Raw genomic sequence first — 17,853 nt, forward strand, 5'->3', positions numbered from 1 at the left:
GGGCCGAGAAAAAAGAGCTACTGCAGCATCAATAAAAGAAGGAACATGAACTAACGTGGAAGCAATCAAAGACCTCGAGACAGTGTTAAAGGCTAACGAACGCAAGTTGGCCTCTTAACTGACCTAAAAATGTGGCTGTATCTAACATGTAGAGGGATGTTAGGGAGGACAGCTGAAACTGTCAGATGTCACTTAGACCAGCGGTTCTCAATTCCAGTCCTCGAGCCCCCTGCTCTTCAGATTTTGTATGTTTCTCGTATAGCTTCAGACATTTGTTCCATTCAAACGTAAGTGCCCTGAGAAGTGGACATCACATGACATCCCTCCGTGATTCAAGTTCAGAGCGTATGTGTACGTTCAGTTCAAAGTGACTAACACAGAGGTGTACAGAGGTATACAGAGGTATATGATGTCACACTTGTCCATGTGTGAAGACGTTGCGCAGGGCAAATCCGTGAACCAATGTTCCAAAGTGAAGTAAACTTCGACGGATTTCCCCTGCTCAGGGAGTGGGGAGCAATGAACACTGTGTAGGGACCATGTCAATCGCAAGGAGCTCACTTCTAATGAGCTGATTATCCAAATCAGGTGTGCTAACAAAGAGAGACATGCAAAATATGCAGACCTTTGGGGAGCGAGTACTGGAATGGAGAACCGCTTCCTTATTCTTTAAGTCAGTGTGAGAAAAAGAGGTGAGAAGTTGTCTGCGTGACCCGAGTGATGCAAGGTGGTCTGCATAATACAAGAATCCGCACATGCATACTGGCGTAACAAGACCGAGAAGGTCCTTTAACACAAAAGCTAAATCTCTTTGTTAATTCGACAACACAATCGCGGTCAGTGCAAAGGTGCAAGCCCAGAGGAGGGACGGCCTCTTTGCATCAAGCCGGTCATTCGCAGCTATGCTCGTCATTCTTGAAAGGCCAGGGGAATTAGCTCAAATGGTAGAGTGCTCGCTTAGCATGCGAGAGGTAGCGGGATCGATGCCCGCATTCTCCAAGTTGGCTCCTGCCCTTTTACTCACACATCCCTAAATCAGTGGTTTTCAATCCTGTCCTGGAGGCATCCCTGCCCTGCACATTTTGCATTTCCCCTCATCTAACACACCAGTTTCAAATCATCAGCTCATTAATAGAGACTGCAAGACCTGATTTGGGTGTGTCTAATAAGGGAGACATACGAAATGTTCAGGACAGGGTTGCCTCCAGGAAAGGTTTGAAAACCATTGCCCTAAAGAGACCGACTGAGCACTGACGCAATGCTGCGACACTCCCACGTTAGCTTTTTTTGGGGCTCACAGCTGCCAAAAAGTATTTCAGACATGGTCCTGTGCAAATTGGTTGCAAAACATTGCCATTTTACACACAGTTCCCTAAAGCAGTGGTTTTCAAACCTGTCCTGGAGGCACCCCTGCCCTACACATTTTGAATGTTTCCCTCATCTATCACACCTGTTTCAAATCATCAACTCATTGATAGAGACCGCAAGACCTTATTTGGGTGTGTCTAATAAGGCAGACAATCAAACTGTGCAAGGCAGGGTGCCTCCAGGACAGGTTCGAGAACCAGTGCCCTAAAGAGACCGACTGGGCATCGATGCAATGCTGCCACAGTCTCTACGTTAGTTAATTTTTTTGGACTCAAAGCTGCCAAAAAGTATTTCAGACATGGTCCTGCGCAAATTGGTTGCAAAAAGTGGTCCCACCGCAATTTGAACTCGGATCACTGGATTCAGAGTGCTAACCATTACACCATGAAACCTTACCTGGAGCAGCCGTTGCTCACAGGGCCACAAAGACTGTCACCAGTGACAACCTAGTGCTGTTTTTATCTTTTCCTGCGGCAAGAAAGCACACAGGTTCCACCGAGATTCGAACTCAGATCGCTGGATTCAAAGCCCAGAGTGCTGACCATTACACCATGGAACCGAAACTGCTTGTTTGGTGGCCAACTGGGAAACAGATAGCTCCGTGGCAGTGGGGAAGCAGTTATACAGAGAAGTTGGAACCCAGTGATTTTTGGTCACTGGCCCGCCTCAAAAAACGGAAAAGAGTGGGAGATTTTGCCGAAACCCGGGATCGAACCAGGGACCTTTAGATCTTCAGTCTAACGCTCTCCCAACTGAGCTATTTCGGCCACAACAAGCTCCTGCTTAGCAAGCAGGGATTTCAGTGAGATCACCCTACTCTTTGTCACAGGAGAAGAGCAGAGCAGAGATGAGCCCCCAGACAATAAAAACAGCTGGCCAGTACGGGGATCGAACCCGCGACCTTGGCGTTATTAGCACCACGCTCTAACCATCTGAGCTAACCGGCCTCCCTTAGCCATCTGTCTCTACCCGATTGAATAAAAAACTGCCTCAATGTTAGGGAACGCAATGAGACCACAAAGCTTCACGTTTTATCGCGACCAAGGGCTCGTCCGGGATTTGAACCCGGGACCTCTCGCACCCAAAGCGAGAATCATACCCCTAGACCAACGAGCCTTCCTGCGCTGGGCCGAGAAAAAAGAGCTACTGCAGCATCAATAAAAGAAGGAACATGAACTAACGTGGAAGCAATCAAAGACCTCGAGACAGTGTTAAAGGCTAACGAACGCAAGTTGGCCTCTTAACTGACCTAAAAATGTGGCTGTATCTAACATGTAGAGGGATGTTAGGGAGGACAGCTGAAACTGTCAGATGACACTTAGACCAGCGGTTCTCAATTCCAGTCCTCGAGCCCCTGCTCTTCAGATTTTGTATGTTTCTCGTATAGCTTCAGACATTTGTTCCATTCAAACGTAAGTGCCCTGAGAAGTGGACATCACATGACATCCCTCCGTGATTCAAGTTCAGAGCGTATGTGTACGTTCAGTTCAAAGTGACTAACACAGAGGTGTACAGAGGTATACAGAGGTATATGATGTCACACTTGTCCATGTGTGAAGACGTTGCGCAGCGCAAATCCGTGAACCAATGTTCCTAAGTGAAGTAAACTTCGACGGATTTCCCCTGCTCAGGGAGTGGGGAGCAATGAACACTGTGTAGGGACCATGTCAATCGCAAGGAGCTCACTTCTAATGAGCTGATTATCCAAATCAGGTGTGCTAACAAAGAGAGACATGCAAAATATGCAGACCTTTGGGGAGCGAGGACTGGAATGGAGAACCGCTTCCTTATTCTTTAAGTCAGTGTGAGAAAAAGAGGTGAGAAGTTGTCTGTGTGACCCGAGTGATGCAAGGTGGTCTGCATAATACAAGAATCCGCACATGCATACTGGCGTAACAAGACCGAGAAGGTCCTTTAACACAAAAGCTAAATCTCTTTGTTAATTCGACAACACAATCGCGGCCAGTGCAAAGGTGCAAGCCCAGAGGAGGGACGGCCTCTTTGCATCAAGCCGGTCATTCGCAGCTATGCTCGTCATTCTTGAAAGGCCAGGGGAATTAGCTCAAATGGTAGAGCGCTCGCTTAGCATGCGAGAGGTAGCGGGATCGATGCCCGCATTCTCCAAGTTGGCTCCTGCCCTTTTACTCACACATCCCTAAATCAGTGGTTTTCAATCCTGTCCTGGAGGCATCCCTGCCCTGCACATTTTGCATTTCCCCTCATCTAACACACCAGTTTCAAATCATCAGCTCATTAATAGAGACTGCAAGACCTGATTTGGGTGTGTCTAATAAGGGAGACATACGAAATGTTCAGGACAGGGTTGCCTCCAGGAAAGGTTTGAAAACCATTGCCCTAAAGAGACCGACTGAGCACTGACGCAATGCTGCGACACTCCCACGTTAGCTTTTTTTGGGGCTCACAGCTGCCAAAAAGTATTTCAGACATGGTCCTGTGCAAATTGGTTGCAAAACATTGCCATTTTACACACAGTTCCCTAAAGCAGTGGTTTTCAAACCTGTCCTGGAGGCACCCCTGCCCTACACATTTTGAATGTTTCCCTCATCTATCACACCTGTTTCAAATCATCAACTCATTGATAGAGACCGCAAGACCTTATTTGGGTGTGTCTAATAAGGCAGACAATCAAACTGTGCAGGGCAGGGTGCCTCCAGGACAGGTTTGAAAACCAGTGCCCTAAAGAGACCGACTGGATCGAACCAGGGACCTTTAGATCTTCAGTCTAACGCTCTCCCAACTGAGCTATTTCGGCCACAACAAGCTCCTGCTTAGCAAGCAGGGATTTCAGTGAGATCACCCTACTCTTTGTCACAGGAGAAGAGCAGAGCAGAGATGAGCCCCCAGACAATAAAAACAGCTGGCCAGTACGGGGATCGAACCCGCGACCTTGGCGTTATTAGCACCACGCTCTAACCATCTGAGCTAACCGGCCTCCCTTAGCCATCTGTCTCTACCCGATTGAATAAAAAACTGCCTCAATGTTAGTGAACGCAATGAGACTACAAAGCTTCACGTTTTATCGCGACCAAGGGCTCGTCCGGGATTTGAACCCGGGACCTCTCGCACCCAAAGCGAGAATCATACCCCTAGACCAACGAGCCTTCCTGTGCTGGGCCGAGAAAAAAGAGCTACTGCAGCATCAATAAAAGAAGGAACATGAACTAACGTGGAAGCAATCAAAGACCTCGAGACAGTGTTAAAGGCTAACGAACGCAAGTTGGCCTCTTAACTGACCTAAAAATGTGGCTGTATCTAACATGTAGAGGGATGTTAGGGAGGACAGCTGAAACTGTCAGATGTCACTTAGACCAGCGGTTCTCAATTCCAGTCCTCGAGCCCCCTGCTCTTCAGATTTTGTATGTTTCTCGTATAGCTTCAGACATTTGTTCCATTCAAACGTAAGTGCCCTGAGAAGTGGACATCACATGACATCCCTCCGTGATTCAAGTTCAGAGCGTATGTGTACGTTCAGTTCAAAGTGACTAACACAGAGGTGTACAGAGGTATACAGAGGTATATGATGTCACACTTGTCCATGTGTGAAGACGTTGCGCAGCGCAAATCCGTGAACCAATGTTCCAAAGTGAAGTAAACTTCGACGGATTTCCCCTGCTCAGGGAGTGGGGAGCAATGAACACTGTGTAGGGACCATGTCAATCGCAAGGAGCTCACTTCTAATGAGCTGATTATCCAAATCAGGTGTGCTAACAAAGAGAGACATGCAAAATATGCAGACCTTTGGGGAGCGAGGACTGGAATGGAGAACCGCTTCCTTATTCTTTAAGTCAGTGTGAGAAAAAGAGGTGAGAAGTTGTCTGCGTGACCCGAGTGATGCAAGGTGGTCTGCATAATACAAGAATCCGCACATGCATACGGGCGTAACAAGACCGAGAAGGTCCTTTAACACAAAAGCTAAATCTCTTTGTTAATTCGACAACACAATCGCGGCCAGTGCAAAGGTGCAAGCCCAGAGGAGGGACGGCCTCTTTGCATCAAGCCGGTCATTCGCAGCTATGCTCGTCATTCTTGAAAGGCCAGGGGAATTAGCTCAAATGGTAGAGCGCTCGCTTAGCATGCGAGAGGTAGCGGGATCGATGCCCGCATTCTCCAAGTTGGCTCCTGCCCTTTTACTCACACATCCCTAAATCAGTGGTTTTCAATCCTGTCCTGGAGGCATCCCTGCCCTGCACATTTTGCATTTCCCCTCATCTAACACACCAGTTTCAAATCATCAGCTCATTAATAGAGACTGCAAGACCTGATTTGGGTGTGTCTAATAAGGGAGACATACGAAATGTTCAGGACAGGGTTGCCTCCAGGAAAGGTTTGAAAACCATTGCCCTAAAGAGACCGACTGAGCACTGACGCAATGCTGCGACACTCCCACGTTAGCTTTTTTTGGGGCTCACAGCTGCCAAAAAGTATTTCAGACATGGCCCTGTGCAAATTGGTTGCAAAACATTGCCATTTTACACACAGTTCCCTAAAGCAGTGGTTTTCAAACCTGTCCTGGAGGCACCCCTGCCCTACACATGTTGAATGTTTCCCTCATCTATCACACCTGTTTCAAATCATCAACTCATTGATAGAGACCGCAAGACCTTATTTGGGTGTGTCTAATAAGGCAGACAATCAAACTGTGCAGGGCAGGGTCCCTCCAGGACAGGTTCGAGAACCAGTGCCCTAAAGAGACCGACTGGGCATCGATGCAATGCTGCCACAGTCTCTACGTTAGTTAATTTTTTTGGACTCAAAGCTGCCAAAAAGTATTTCAGACATGGTCCTGCGCAAATTGGTTGCAAAAAGTGGTCCCACCGCAATTTGAACTCGGATCACTGGATTCAGAGTGCTAACCATTACACCATGAAACCTTACCTGGAGCAGCCGTTGCTCACAGGGCCACAAAGACTGTCACCAGTGACAACCTAGTGCTGTTTTTATCTTTTCCTGCGGCAAGAAAGCACACAGGTTCCACCGAGATTCGAACTCAGATCGCTGGATTCAAAGCCCAGAGTGCTGACCATTACACCATGGAACCGAAACTGCTTGTTTGGTGGCCAACTGGGAAACAGATAGCTCCGTGGCAGTGGGGAAGCAGTTATACAGAGAAGTTGGAACCCAGTGATTTTTGGTCACTGGCCCGCCTCAAAAAACGGAAAAGAGTGGGAGATTTTGCCGAAACCCGGGATCGAACCAGGGACCTTTAGATCTTCAGTCTAACGCTCTCCCAACTGAGCTATTTCGGCCACAACAAGCTCCTGCTTAGCAAGCAGGGATTTCAGTGAGATCACCCTACTCTTTGTCACAGGAGAAGAGCAGAGCAGAGATGAGCCCCCAGACAATAAAAACAGCTGGCCAGTACGGGGATCGAACCCGCGACCTTGGCGTTATTAGCACCACGCTCTAACCATCTGAGCTAACCGGCCTCCCTTAGCCATCTGTCTCTACCCGATTGAATAAAAAACTGCCTCAATGTTAGTGAACGCAATGAGACTACAAAGCTTCACGTTTTATCGCGACCAAGGGCTCGTCCGGGATTTGAACCCGGGACCTCTCGCACCCAAAGCGAGAATCATACCCCTAGACCAACGAGCCTTCCTGTGCTGGGCCGAGAAAAAAGAGCTACTGCAGCATCAATAAAAGAAGGAACATGAACTAACGTGGAAGCAATCAAAGACCTCGAGACAGTGTTAAAGGCTAACGAACGCAAGTTGGCCTCTTAACTGACCTAAAAATGTGGCTGTATCTAACATGTAGAGGGATGTTAGGGAGGACAGCTGAAACTGTCAGATGTCACTTAGACCAGCGGTTCTCAATTCCAGTCCTCGAGCCCCCTGCTCTTCAGATTTTGTATGTTTCTCGTATAGCTTCAGACATTTGTTCCATTCAAACGTAAGTGCCCTGAGAAGTGGACATCACATGACATCCCTCCGTGATTCAAGTTCAGAGCGTATGTGTACGTTCAGTTCAAAGTGACTAACACAGAGGTGTACAGAGGTATACAGAGGTATATGATGTCACACTTGTCCATGTGTGAAGACGTTGCGCAGCGCAAATCCGTGAACCAATGTTCCAAAGTGAAGTAAACTTCGACGGATTTCCCCTGCTCAGGGAGTGGGGAGCAATGAACACTGTGTAGGGACCATGTCAATCGCAAGGAGCTCACTTCTAATGAGCTGATTATCCAAATCAGGTGTGCTAACAAAGAGAGACATGCAAAATATGCAGACCTTTGGGGAGCGAGGACTGGAATGGAGAACCGCTTCCTTATTCTTTAAGTCAGTGTGAGAAAAAGAGGTGAGAAGTTGTCTGCGTGACCCGAGTGATGCAAGGTGGTCTGCATAATACAAGAATCCGCACATGCATACGGGCGTAACAAGACCGAGAAGGTCCTTTAACACAAAAGCTAAATCTCTTTGTTAATTCGACAACACAATCGCGGCCAGTGCAAAGGTGCAAGCCCAGAGGAGGGACGGCCTCTTTGCATCAAGCCGGTCATTCGCAGCTATGCTCGTCATTCTTGAAAGGCCAGGGGAATTAGCTCAAATGGTAGAGCGCTCGCTTAGCATGCGAGAGGTAGCGGGATCGATGCCCGCATTCTCCAAGTTGGCTCCTGCCCTTTTACTCACACATCCCTAAATCAGTGGTTTTCAATCCTGTCCTGGAGGCATCCCTGCCCTGCACATTTTGCATTTCCCCTCATCTAACACACCAGTTTCAAATCATCAGCTCATTAATAGAGACTGCAAGACCTGATTTGGGTGTGTCTAATAAGGGAGACATACGAAATGTTCAGGACAGGGTTGCCTCCAGGAAAGGTTTGAAAACCATTGCCCTAAAGAGACCGACTGAGCACTGACGCAATGCTGCGACACTCCCACGTTAGCTTTTTTTGGGGCTCACAGCTGCCAAAAAGTATTTCAGACATGGCCCTGTGCAAATTGGTTGCAAAACATTGCCATTTTACACACAGTTCCCTAAAGCAGTGGTTTTCAAACCTGTCCTGGAGGCACCCCTGCCCTACACATGTTGAATGTTTCCCTCATCTATCACACCTGTTTCAAATCATCAACTCATTGATAGAGACCGCAAGACCTTATTTGGGTGTGTCTAATAAGGCAGACAATCAAACTGTGCAGGGCAGGGTCCCTCCAGGACAGGTTCGAGAACCAGTGCCCTAAAGAGACCGACTGGGCATCGATGCAATGCTGCCACAGTCTCTACGTTAGTTAATTTTTTTGGACTCAAAGCTGCCAAAAAGTATTTCAGACATGGTCCTGCGCAAATTGGTTGCAAAAAGTGGTCCCACCGCAATTTGAACTCGGATCACTGGATTCAGAGTGCTAACCATTACACCATGAAACCTTACCTGGAGCAGCCGTTGCTCACAGGGCCACAAAGACTGTCACCAGTGACAACCTAGTGCTGTTTTTATCTTTTCCTGCGGCAAGAAAGCACACAGGTTCCACCGAGATTCGAACTCAGATCGCTGGATTCAAAGCCCAGAGTGCTGACCATTACACCATGGAACCGAAACTGCTTGTTTGGTGGCCAACTGGGAAACAGATAGCTCCGTGGCAGTGGGGAAGCAGTTATACAGAGAAGTTGGAACCCAGTGATTTTTGGTCACTGGCCCGCCTCAAAAAACGGAAAAGAGTGGGAGATTTTGCCGAAACCCGGGATCGAACCAGGGACCTTTAGATCTTCAGTCTAACGCTCTCCCAACTGAGCTATTTCGGCCACAACAAGCTCCTGCTTAGCAAGCAGGGATTTCAGTGAGATCACCCTACTCTTTGTCACAGGAGAAGAGCAGAGCAGAGATGAGCCCCCAGACAATAAAAACAGCTGGCCAGTACGGGGATCGAACCCGCGACCTTGGCGTTATTAGCACCACGCCCTAACCATCTGAGCTAACCGGCCTCCCTTAGCCATCTGTCTCTACCCGATTGAATAAAAAACTGCCTCAATGTTAGTGAACGCAATGAGACTACAAAGCTTCACGTTTTATCGCGACCAAGGGCTCGTCCGGGATTTGAACCCGGGACCTCTCGCACCCAAAGCGAGAATCATACCCCTAGACCAACGAGCCTTCCTGCGCTGGGCCGAGAAAAAAGAGCTACTGCAGCATCAATAAAAGAAGGAACATGAACTAACGTGGAAGCAATCAAAGACCTCGAGACAGTGTTAAAGGCTAACGAACGCAAGTTGGCCTCTTAACTGACCTAAAAATGTGGCTGTATCTAACATGTAGAGGGATGTTAGGGAGGACAGCTGAAACTGTCAGATGTCACTTAGACCAGCGGTTCTCAATTCCAGTCCTCGAGCCCCCTGCTCTTCAGATTTTGTATGTTTCTCGTATAGCTTCAGACATTTGTTCCATTCAAACGTAAGTGCCCTGAGAAGTGGACATCACATGACATCCCTCCGTGATTCAAGTTCAGAGCGTATGTGTACGTTCAGTTCAAAGTGACTAACACAGAGGTGTACAGAGGTATACAGAGGTATATGATGTCACACTTGTCCATGTGTGAAGACGTTGCGCAGCGCAAATCCGTGAACCAATGTTCCAAAGTGAAGTAAACTTCGACGGATTTCCCCTGCTCAGGGAGTGGGGAGCAATGAACACTGTGTAGGGACCATGTCAATCGCAAGGAGCTCACTTCTAATGAGCTGATTATCCAAATCAGGTGTGCTAACAAAGAGAGACATGCAAAATATGCAGACCTTTGGGGAGCGAGGACTGGAATGGAGAACCGCTTCCTTATTCTTTAAGTCAGTGTGAGAAAAAGAGGTGAGAAGTTGTCTGCGTGACCCGAGTGATGCAAGGTGGTCTGCATAATACAAGAATCCGCACATGCATACTGGCGTAACAAGACCGAGAAGGTCCTTTAACACAAAAGCTAAATCTCTTTGTTAATTCGACAACACAATCGCGGCCAGTGCAAAGGTGCAAGCCCAGAGGAGGGACGGCCTCTTTGCATCAAGCCGGTCATTCGCAGCTATGCTCGTCATTCTTGAAAGGCCAGGGGAATTAGCTCAAATGGTAGAGCGCTCGCTTAGCATGCGAGAGGTAGCGGGATCGATGCCCGCATTCTCCAAGTTGGCTCCTGCCCTTTTACTCACACATCCCTAAATCAGTGGTTTTCAATCCTGTCCTGGAGGCATCCCTGCCCTGCACATTTTGCATTTCCCCTCATCTAACACACCAGTTTCAAATCATCAGCTCATTAATAGAGACTGCAAGACCTGATTTGGGTGTGTCTAATAAGGGAGACATACGAAATGTTCAGGACAGGGTTGCCTCCAGGAAAGGTTTGAAAACCATTGCCCTAAAGAGACCGACTGAGCACTGACGCAATGCTGCGACACTCCCACGTTAGCTTTTTTTGGGGCTCACAGCTGCCAAAAAGTATTTCAGACATGGTCCTGTGCAAATTGGTTGCAAAACATTGCCATTTTACACACAGTTCCCTAAAGCAGTGGTTTTCAAACCTGTCCTGGAGGCACCCCTGCCCAACACATTTTGAATGTTTCCCTCATCTATCACACCTGTTTCAAATCATCAACTCATTGATAGAGACCGCAAGACCTTATTTGGGTGTGTCTAATAAGGCAGACAATCAAACTGTGCAGGGCAGGGTGCCTCCAGGACAGGTTCGAGAACCAGTGCCCTAAAGAGACCGACTGGGCATCGATGCAATGCTGCCACAGTCTCTACGTTAGTTAATTTTTTTGGACTCAAAGCTGCCAAAAAGTATTTCAGACATGGTCCTGCGCAAATTGGTTGCAAAAAGTGGTCCCACCGCAATTTGAACTCGGATCACTGGATTCAGAGTGCTAACCATTACACCATGAAACCTTACCTGGAGCAGCCGTTGCTCACAGGGCCACAAAGACTGTCACCAGTGACAACCTAGTGCTGTTTTTATCTTTTCCTGCGGCAAGAAAGCACACAGGTTCCACCGAGATTCGAACTCAGATCGCTGGATTCAAAGCCCAGAGTGCTGACCATTACACCATGGAACCGAAACTGCTTGTTTGGTGGCCAACTGGGAAACAGATAGTTCCGTGGCAGTGGTGAAGCAGTTATACAGAGAAGTTGGAACCCAGTTATTTTTGGTCACTGGCCCGCCTCAAAAAACGGAAAAGAGTGGGAGATTTTGCCGAAACCCGGGATCGAACCAGGGACCTTTAGATCTTCAGTCTAACGCTCTCCCAACTGAGCTATTTCGGCCACAACAAGCTCCTGCTTAGCAAGCAGCGATTTCAGTGAGATCACCCTACTCTTTGTCACAGGAGAAGAGCAGAGCAGAGATGAGCCCCCAGACAATAAAAACAGCTGGCCAGTACGGGGATCGAACCCGCGACCTTGGCGTTATTAGCACCACGCTCTAACCATCTGAGCTAACCGGCCTCCCTTAGCCATCTGTCTCTACCCGATTGAATAAAAAACTGCCTCAATGTTAGGGAACGCAATGAGACCACAAAGCTTCACGTTTTATTGCGACCAAGGGCTCGTCCGGGATTTGAACCCGGGACCTCTCGCACCCAAAGCGAGAATCATACCCCTAGACCAACGAGCCTTCCTGTGCTGGGCCGAGAAAAAAGAGCTACTGCAGCATCAATAAAAGAAGGAACATGAACTAACGTGGAAGCAATCAAAGACCTCGAGACAGTGTTAAAGGCTAACGAACGCAAGTTGGCCTCTTAACTGACCTAAAAATGTGGCTGTATCTAACATGTAGAGGGATGTTAGGGAGGACAGCTGAAACTGTCAGATGTCACTTAGACCAGCGGTTCTCAATTCCAGTCCTCGAGCCCCCTGCTCTTCAGATTTTGTATGTTTCTCGTATAGCTTCAGACATTTGTTCCATTCAAACGTAAGTGCCCTGAGAAGTGGACATCACATGACATCCCTCCGTGATTCAAGTTCAGAGCGTATGTGTACGTTCAGTTCAAAGTGACTAACACAGAGGTGTACAGAGGTATACAGAGGTATATGATGTCACACTTGTCCATGTGTGAAGACGTTGCGCAGCGCAAATCCGTGAACCAATGTTCCAAAGTGAAGTAAACTTCGACGGATTTCCCCTGCTCAGGGAGTGGGGAGCAATGAACACTGTGTAGGGACCATGTCAATCGCAAGGAGCTCACTTCTAATGAGCTGATTATCCAAATCAGGTGTGCTAACAAAGAGAGACATGCAAAATATGCAGACCTTTGGGGAGCGAGGACTGGAATGGAGAACCGCTTCCTTATTCTTTAAGTCAGTGTGAGAAAAAGAGGTGAGAAGTTGTCTGCGTGACCCGAGTGATGCAAGGTGGTCTGCATAATACAAGAATCCGCACATGCATACTGGCGTAACAAGACCGAGAAGGTCCTTTAACACAAAAGCTAAATCTCTTTGTTAATTCGACAACACAATCGCGGCCAGTGCAAAGGTGCAAGCCCAGAGGAGGGACGGCCTCTTTGCATCAAGCCGGTCATTCGCAGCTATGCTCGTCATTCTTGAAAGGCCAGGGTAATTAGCTCAAATGGTAGAGCGCTCGCTTAGCATGCGAGAGGTAGCGGGATCGATGCCCGCATTCTCCAAGTTGGCTCCTGCCCTTTTACTCACACATCCCTAAATCAGTGGTTTTCAATCCTGTCCTGGAGGCATCCCTGCCCTGCACATTTTGCATTTCCCCTCATCTAACACACCAGTTTCAAATCATCAGCTCATTAATAGAGACTGCAAGACCTGATTTGGGTGTGTCTAATAAGGGAGACATACGAAATGTTCAGGACAGGGTTGCCTCCAGGAAAGGTTTGAAAACCATTGCCCTAAAGAGACCGACTGAGCACTGACGCAATGCTGCGACACTCCCACGTTAGCTTTTTTTGGGGCTCACAGCTGCCAAAAAGTATTTCAGACATGGTCCTGTGCAAATTGGTTGCAAAACATTGCCATTTTACACACAGTTCCCTAAAGCAGTGGTTTTCAAACCTGTCCTGGAGGCACCCCTGCCCTACACATTTTGAATGTTTCCCTCATCTATCACACCTGTTTCAAATCATCAACTCATTGATAGAGACCGCAAGACCTTATTTGGGTGTGTCTAATAAGGCAGACAATCAAACTGTGCAGGGCAGGGTGCCTCCAGGACAGGTTCGAGAACCAGTGCCCTAAAGAGACCGACTGGGCATCGATGCAATGCTGCCACAGTCTCTACGTTAGTTAATTTTTTTGGACTCAAAGCTGCCAAAAAGTATTTCAGACATGGTCCTGCGCAAATTGGTTGCAAAAAGTGGTCCCACCGCAATTTGAACTCGGATCACTGGATTCAGAGTGCTAACCATTACACCATGAAACCTTACCTGGAGCAGCCGTTGCTCACAGGGCCACAAAGACTGTCACCAGTGACAACCTAGTGCTGTTTTTTTCTTTTCAGATCGCTGGATTCAAAGCCCAGAGTGCTGACCATTACACCATGGAACCGAAACTGCTTGTTTGGTGGCCAACTGGGAAACAGATAGCTCCGTGGCAGTGGGGAAGCAGTTATACAGAGAAGTTGGAACCCAGTGATTTTTGGTCACTGGCCCGCCTCAAAAAACGGAAAAGAGTGGGAGATTTTGCCATAACCCGGGATCGAACCAGGGACCTTTAGATCTTCAGTCTAACGCTCTCCCAACTGAGCTATTTCGGCCACAACAAGCTCCTGCTTAGCAAGCAGGGATTTCAGTGAGATCACCCTACTCTTTGTCACAGGAGAAGAGCAGAGCAGAGATGAGCCCCCAGACAATAAAAACAGCTGGCCAGTACGGGGATCGAACCCGCGACCTTGGCGTTATTAGCACCACGCTCTAACCATCTGAGCTAACCGGCCTCCCTTAGCCATCTGTCTCTACCCGATTGAATAAAAAACTGCCTCAATGTTAGTGAACGCAATGAGACTACAAAGCTTCACGTTTTATCGCGACCAAAGGCTCGTCCGGGATTTGAACCCAGGACCTCTCGCACCCAAAGCGAGAATCATACCCCTAGACCAACGAGCCTTCCTGCGCTGGGCCGAGAAAAAAGAGCTACTGCAGCATCAATAAAAGAAGGAACATGAACTAACGTGGAAGCAATCAAAGACCTCGAGACAGTGTTAAAGGCTAACGAACGCAAGTTGGCCTCTTAACTGACCTAAAAATGTGGCTGTATCTAACATGTAGAGGGATGTTAGGGAGGACAGCTGAAACTGTCAGATGTCACTTAGACCAGCGGTTCTCAATTCCAGTCCTCGAGCCCCCTGCTCTTCAGATTTTGTATGTTTCTCGTATAGCTTCAGACATTTGTTCCATTCAAACGTAAGTGCCCTGAGAAGTGGACATCACATGACATCCCTCCGTGATTCAAGTTCAGAGCGTATGTGTACGTTCAGTTCAAAGTGACTAACACAGAGGTGTACAGAGGTATACAGAGGTATATGATGTCACACTTGTCCATGTGTGAAGACGTTGCGCAGCGCAAATCCGTGAACCAATGTTCCAAAGTGAAGTAAACTTCGACGGATTTCCCCTGCTCAGGGAGTGGGGAGCAATGAACACTGTGTAGGGACCATGTCAATCGCAAGGAGCTCACTTCTAATGAGCTGATTATCCAAATCAGGTGTGCTAACAAAGAGAGACATGCAAAATATGCAGACCTTTGGGGAGCGAGGACTGGAATGGAGAACCGCTTCCTTATTCTTTAAGTCAGTGTGAGAAAAAGAGGTGAGAAGTTGTCTGCGTGACCCGAGTGATGCAAGGTGGTCTGCATAATACAAGAATCCGCACATGCATACTGGCGTAACAAGACCGAGAAGGTCCTTTAACACAAAAGCTAAATCTCTTTGTTAATTCGACAACACAATCGCGGCCAGTGCAAAGGTGCAAGCCCAGAGGAGGGACGGCCTCTTTGCATCAAGCCGGTCATTCGCAGCTATGCTCGTCATTCTTGAAAGGCCAGGGGAATTAGCTCAAATGGTAGAGCACTCGCTTAGCATGCGAGAGGTAGCGGGATCGATGCCCGCATTCTCCAAGTTGGCTCCTGCCCTTTTACTCACACATCCCTAAATCAGTGGTTTTCAATCCTGTCCTGGAGGCATCCCTGCCCTGCACATTTTGCATTTCCCCTCATCTAACACACCAGTTTCAAATCATCAGCTCATTAATAGAGACTGCAAGACCTGATTTGGGTGTGTCTAATAAGGGAGACATACGAAATGTTCAGGACAGGGTTGCCTCCAGGAAAGGTTTGAAAACCATTGCCCTAAAGAGACCGACTGAGCACTGACGCAATGCTGCGACACTCCCACGTTAGCTTTTTTTGGGGCTCACAGCTGCCAAAAAGTATTTCAGACATGGTCCTGTGCAAATTGGTTGCAAAACATTGCCATTTTACACACAGTTCCCTAAAGCAGTGGTTTTCAAACCTGTCCTGGAGGCACCCCTGCCCTACACATTTTGAATGTTTCCCTCATCTATCACACCTGTTTCAAATCATCAACTCATTGATAGAGACCGCAAGACCTTATTTGGGTGTGTCTAATAAGGCAGACAATCAAACTGTGCAGGGCAGGGTGCCTCCAGGACAGGTTCGAGAACCAGTGCCCTAAAGAGACCGACTGGGCATCGATGCAATGCTGCCACAGTCTCTACGTTAGTTAATTTTTTTGGACTCAAAGCTGCCAAAAAGTATTTCAGACATGGTCCTGCGCAAATTGGTTGCAAAAAGTGGTCCCACCGCAATTTGAACTCGGATCACTGGATTCAGAGTGCTAACCATTACACCATGAAACCTTACCTGGAGCAGCCGTTGCTCACAGGGCCACAAAGACTGTCACCAGTGACAACCTAGTGCTGTTTTTATCTTTTCCTGTGGCAAGAAAGCACACAGGTTCCACCGAGATTCGAACTCAGATCGCTGGATTCAAAGCCCAGAGTGCTGACCATTACACCATGGAACCGAAACTGCTTGTTTGGTGGCCAACTGGGAAACAGATAGCTCCGTGGCAGTGGGGAAGCAGTTATACAGAGAAGTTGGAACCCAGTGATTTTTGGTCACTGGCCCGCCTCAAAAAACGGAGAAGAGTGGGAGATTTTGCCGAAACCCGGGATCGAACCAGGGACCTTTAGATCTTCAGTCTAACGCTCTCCCAACTGAGCTATTTCGGCCACAACAAGCTCCTGCTTAGCAAGCAGGGATTTCAGTGAGATCACCCTACTCTTTGTCACAGGAGAAGAGCAGAGCAGAGATGAGCCCCCAGACAATAAAAACAGCTGGCCAGTACGGGGATCGAACCCGCGACCTTGGCGTTATTAGCACCACGCTCTAACCATCTGAGCTAACCGGCCTCCCTTAGCCATCTGTCTCTACCCGATTGAATAAAAAACTGCCTCAATGTTAGGGAATGCAATGAGACCACAAAGCTTCACGTTTTATCGCGACCAAGGGCTCGTCCGGGATTTGAACCCGGGACCTCTCGCACCCAAAGCGAGAATCATACCCCTAGACCAACGAGCCTTCCTGCGCTGGGCCGAGAAAAAAGAGCTACTGCAGCATCAATAAAAGAAGGAACATGAACTAACGTGGAAGCAATCAAAGACCTCGAGACAGTGTTAAAGGCTAACGAACGCAAGTTGGCCTCTTAACTGACCTAAAAATGTGGCTGTATCTAACATGTAGAGGGATGTTAGGGAGGACAGCTGAAACTGTCAGATGTCACTTAGACCAGCGGTTCTCAATTCCAGTCCTCGAGCCCCCTGCTCTTCAGATTTTGTATGTTTCTCGTATAGCTTCAGACATTTGTTCCATTCAAACGTAAGTGCCCTGAGAAGTGGACATCACATGACATCCCTCCGTGATTCAAGTTCAGAGCGTATGTGTACGTTCAGTTCAAAGTGACTAACACAGAGGTGTACAGAGGTATACAGAGGTATATGATGTCACACTTGTCCATGTGTGAAGACGTTGCGCAGCGCAAATCCGTGAACCAATGTTCTTAAGTGAAGTAAACTTCGACGGATTTCCCCTGCTCAGGGAGTGGGGAGCAATGAACACTGTGTAGGGACCATGTCAGTCGCAAGGAGCTCACTTCTAATGAGCTGATTATCCAAATCAGGTGTGCTAACAAAGAGAGACATGCAAAATATGCAGACCTTTGGGGAGCGAGGACTGGAATGGAGAACCGCTTCCTTATTCTTTAAGTCAGTGTGAGAAAAAGAGGTGAGAAGTTGTCTGCGTGACCCGAGTGATGCAAGGTGGTCTGCATAATACAAGAATCCGCACATGCATACTGGCGTAACAAGACCGAGAAGGTCCTTTAACACAAAAGCTAAATCTCTTTGTTAATTCGACAACACAATCGCGGCCAGTGCAAAGGTGCAAGCCCAGAGGAGGGACGGCCTCTTTGCATCAAGCCGGTCATTCGCAGCTATGCTCGTCATTCTTGAAAGGCC

General features: G+C 48.0%; 31 non-coding genes across 31 annotated transcripts; 6 read left to right on the forward strand and 25 right to left on the reverse strand.

The window, feature by feature from the left end:
- The first annotated feature begins 926 nt into the window (after nucleotides 1-926).
- Nucleotides 927-999, forward strand: trnaa-agc (transfer RNA alanine (anticodon AGC)). The gene has a single exon. It is a non-coding gene; the product is annotated as a tRNA-Ala (tRNA).
- Nucleotides 1,000-1,855: 856 nt separating this feature from the next.
- trnaq-uug (transfer RNA glutamine (anticodon UUG)) lies at nucleotides 1,856-1,927 on the reverse strand. The gene has a single exon. It is a non-coding gene; the product is annotated as a tRNA-Gln (tRNA).
- A 135-nt stretch (nucleotides 1,928-2,062) lies between these two features.
- On the reverse strand, nucleotides 2,063-2,135 carry trnaf-gaa (transfer RNA phenylalanine (anticodon GAA)). Its single transcript has one exon. It is a non-coding gene; the product is annotated as a tRNA-Phe (tRNA).
- Nucleotides 2,136-2,241: 106 nt separating this feature from the next.
- On the reverse strand, nucleotides 2,242-2,315 carry trnai-aau (transfer RNA isoleucine (anticodon AAU)). The gene has a single exon. It is a non-coding gene; the product is annotated as a tRNA-Ile (tRNA).
- Nucleotides 2,316-2,412: 97 nt separating this feature from the next.
- Nucleotides 2,413-2,484, reverse strand: trnap-ugg (transfer RNA proline (anticodon UGG)). Its single transcript has one exon. It is a non-coding gene; the product is annotated as a tRNA-Pro (tRNA).
- A 935-nt stretch (nucleotides 2,485-3,419) lies between these two features.
- trnaa-agc (transfer RNA alanine (anticodon AGC)) lies at nucleotides 3,420-3,492 on the forward strand. Its single transcript has one exon. It is a non-coding gene; the product is annotated as a tRNA-Ala (tRNA).
- A 755-nt stretch (nucleotides 3,493-4,247) lies between these two features.
- Nucleotides 4,248-4,321, reverse strand: trnai-aau (transfer RNA isoleucine (anticodon AAU)). The gene has a single exon. It is a non-coding gene; the product is annotated as a tRNA-Ile (tRNA).
- Nucleotides 4,322-4,418: 97 nt separating this feature from the next.
- On the reverse strand, nucleotides 4,419-4,490 carry trnap-ugg (transfer RNA proline (anticodon UGG)). Its single transcript has one exon. It is a non-coding gene; the product is annotated as a tRNA-Pro (tRNA).
- A 936-nt stretch (nucleotides 4,491-5,426) lies between these two features.
- trnaa-agc (transfer RNA alanine (anticodon AGC)) lies at nucleotides 5,427-5,499 on the forward strand. Its single transcript has one exon. It is a non-coding gene; the product is annotated as a tRNA-Ala (tRNA).
- Nucleotides 5,500-6,355: 856 nt separating this feature from the next.
- On the reverse strand, nucleotides 6,356-6,427 carry trnaq-uug (transfer RNA glutamine (anticodon UUG)). The gene has a single exon. It is a non-coding gene; the product is annotated as a tRNA-Gln (tRNA).
- Nucleotides 6,428-6,562: 135 nt separating this feature from the next.
- trnaf-gaa (transfer RNA phenylalanine (anticodon GAA)) lies at nucleotides 6,563-6,635 on the reverse strand. The gene has a single exon. It is a non-coding gene; the product is annotated as a tRNA-Phe (tRNA).
- A 106-nt stretch (nucleotides 6,636-6,741) lies between these two features.
- Nucleotides 6,742-6,815, reverse strand: trnai-aau (transfer RNA isoleucine (anticodon AAU)). Its single transcript has one exon. It is a non-coding gene; the product is annotated as a tRNA-Ile (tRNA).
- A 97-nt stretch (nucleotides 6,816-6,912) lies between these two features.
- Nucleotides 6,913-6,984, reverse strand: trnap-ugg (transfer RNA proline (anticodon UGG)). The gene has a single exon. It is a non-coding gene; the product is annotated as a tRNA-Pro (tRNA).
- A 936-nt stretch (nucleotides 6,985-7,920) lies between these two features.
- Nucleotides 7,921-7,993, forward strand: trnaa-agc (transfer RNA alanine (anticodon AGC)). The gene has a single exon. It is a non-coding gene; the product is annotated as a tRNA-Ala (tRNA).
- An 856-nt stretch (nucleotides 7,994-8,849) lies between these two features.
- trnaq-uug (transfer RNA glutamine (anticodon UUG)) lies at nucleotides 8,850-8,921 on the reverse strand. Its single transcript has one exon. It is a non-coding gene; the product is annotated as a tRNA-Gln (tRNA).
- Nucleotides 8,922-9,056: 135 nt separating this feature from the next.
- trnaf-gaa (transfer RNA phenylalanine (anticodon GAA)) lies at nucleotides 9,057-9,129 on the reverse strand. Its single transcript has one exon. It is a non-coding gene; the product is annotated as a tRNA-Phe (tRNA).
- Nucleotides 9,130-9,235: 106 nt separating this feature from the next.
- On the reverse strand, nucleotides 9,236-9,309 carry trnai-aau (transfer RNA isoleucine (anticodon AAU)). The gene has a single exon. It is a non-coding gene; the product is annotated as a tRNA-Ile (tRNA).
- A 97-nt stretch (nucleotides 9,310-9,406) lies between these two features.
- On the reverse strand, nucleotides 9,407-9,478 carry trnap-ugg (transfer RNA proline (anticodon UGG)). Its single transcript has one exon. It is a non-coding gene; the product is annotated as a tRNA-Pro (tRNA).
- Nucleotides 9,479-10,414: 936 nt separating this feature from the next.
- trnaa-agc (transfer RNA alanine (anticodon AGC)) lies at nucleotides 10,415-10,487 on the forward strand. Its single transcript has one exon. It is a non-coding gene; the product is annotated as a tRNA-Ala (tRNA).
- An 856-nt stretch (nucleotides 10,488-11,343) lies between these two features.
- On the reverse strand, nucleotides 11,344-11,415 carry trnaq-uug (transfer RNA glutamine (anticodon UUG)). Its single transcript has one exon. It is a non-coding gene; the product is annotated as a tRNA-Gln (tRNA).
- A 135-nt stretch (nucleotides 11,416-11,550) lies between these two features.
- trnaf-gaa (transfer RNA phenylalanine (anticodon GAA)) lies at nucleotides 11,551-11,623 on the reverse strand. The gene has a single exon. It is a non-coding gene; the product is annotated as a tRNA-Phe (tRNA).
- Nucleotides 11,624-11,729: 106 nt separating this feature from the next.
- Nucleotides 11,730-11,803, reverse strand: trnai-aau (transfer RNA isoleucine (anticodon AAU)). Its single transcript has one exon. It is a non-coding gene; the product is annotated as a tRNA-Ile (tRNA).
- A 97-nt stretch (nucleotides 11,804-11,900) lies between these two features.
- On the reverse strand, nucleotides 11,901-11,972 carry trnap-ugg (transfer RNA proline (anticodon UGG)). The gene has a single exon. It is a non-coding gene; the product is annotated as a tRNA-Pro (tRNA).
- Nucleotides 11,973-14,002: 2,030 nt separating this feature from the next.
- trnaf-gaa (transfer RNA phenylalanine (anticodon GAA)) lies at nucleotides 14,003-14,075 on the reverse strand. Its single transcript has one exon. It is a non-coding gene; the product is annotated as a tRNA-Phe (tRNA).
- Nucleotides 14,076-14,181: 106 nt separating this feature from the next.
- On the reverse strand, nucleotides 14,182-14,255 carry trnai-aau (transfer RNA isoleucine (anticodon AAU)). The gene has a single exon. It is a non-coding gene; the product is annotated as a tRNA-Ile (tRNA).
- A 97-nt stretch (nucleotides 14,256-14,352) lies between these two features.
- On the reverse strand, nucleotides 14,353-14,424 carry trnap-ugg (transfer RNA proline (anticodon UGG)). Its single transcript has one exon. It is a non-coding gene; the product is annotated as a tRNA-Pro (tRNA).
- Nucleotides 14,425-15,360: 936 nt separating this feature from the next.
- On the forward strand, nucleotides 15,361-15,433 carry trnaa-agc (transfer RNA alanine (anticodon AGC)). Its single transcript has one exon. It is a non-coding gene; the product is annotated as a tRNA-Ala (tRNA).
- Nucleotides 15,434-16,289: 856 nt separating this feature from the next.
- trnaq-uug (transfer RNA glutamine (anticodon UUG)) lies at nucleotides 16,290-16,361 on the reverse strand. The gene has a single exon. It is a non-coding gene; the product is annotated as a tRNA-Gln (tRNA).
- A 135-nt stretch (nucleotides 16,362-16,496) lies between these two features.
- trnaf-gaa (transfer RNA phenylalanine (anticodon GAA)) lies at nucleotides 16,497-16,569 on the reverse strand. The gene has a single exon. It is a non-coding gene; the product is annotated as a tRNA-Phe (tRNA).
- A 106-nt stretch (nucleotides 16,570-16,675) lies between these two features.
- trnai-aau (transfer RNA isoleucine (anticodon AAU)) lies at nucleotides 16,676-16,749 on the reverse strand. Its single transcript has one exon. It is a non-coding gene; the product is annotated as a tRNA-Ile (tRNA).
- A 97-nt stretch (nucleotides 16,750-16,846) lies between these two features.
- Nucleotides 16,847-16,918, reverse strand: trnap-ugg (transfer RNA proline (anticodon UGG)). Its single transcript has one exon. It is a non-coding gene; the product is annotated as a tRNA-Pro (tRNA).
- Between the last annotated feature and the right edge of the window lie 935 nt (nucleotides 16,919-17,853).

This window comes from Carassius gibelio, chromosome B19 (assembly GCF_023724105.1).
Source record: "Carassius gibelio isolate Cgi1373 ecotype wild population from Czech Republic chromosome B19, carGib1.2-hapl.c, whole genome shotgun sequence".
In the NCBI taxonomy this organism is placed as follows: domain Eukaryota; kingdom Metazoa; phylum Chordata; class Actinopteri; order Cypriniformes; family Cyprinidae; genus Carassius; species Carassius gibelio.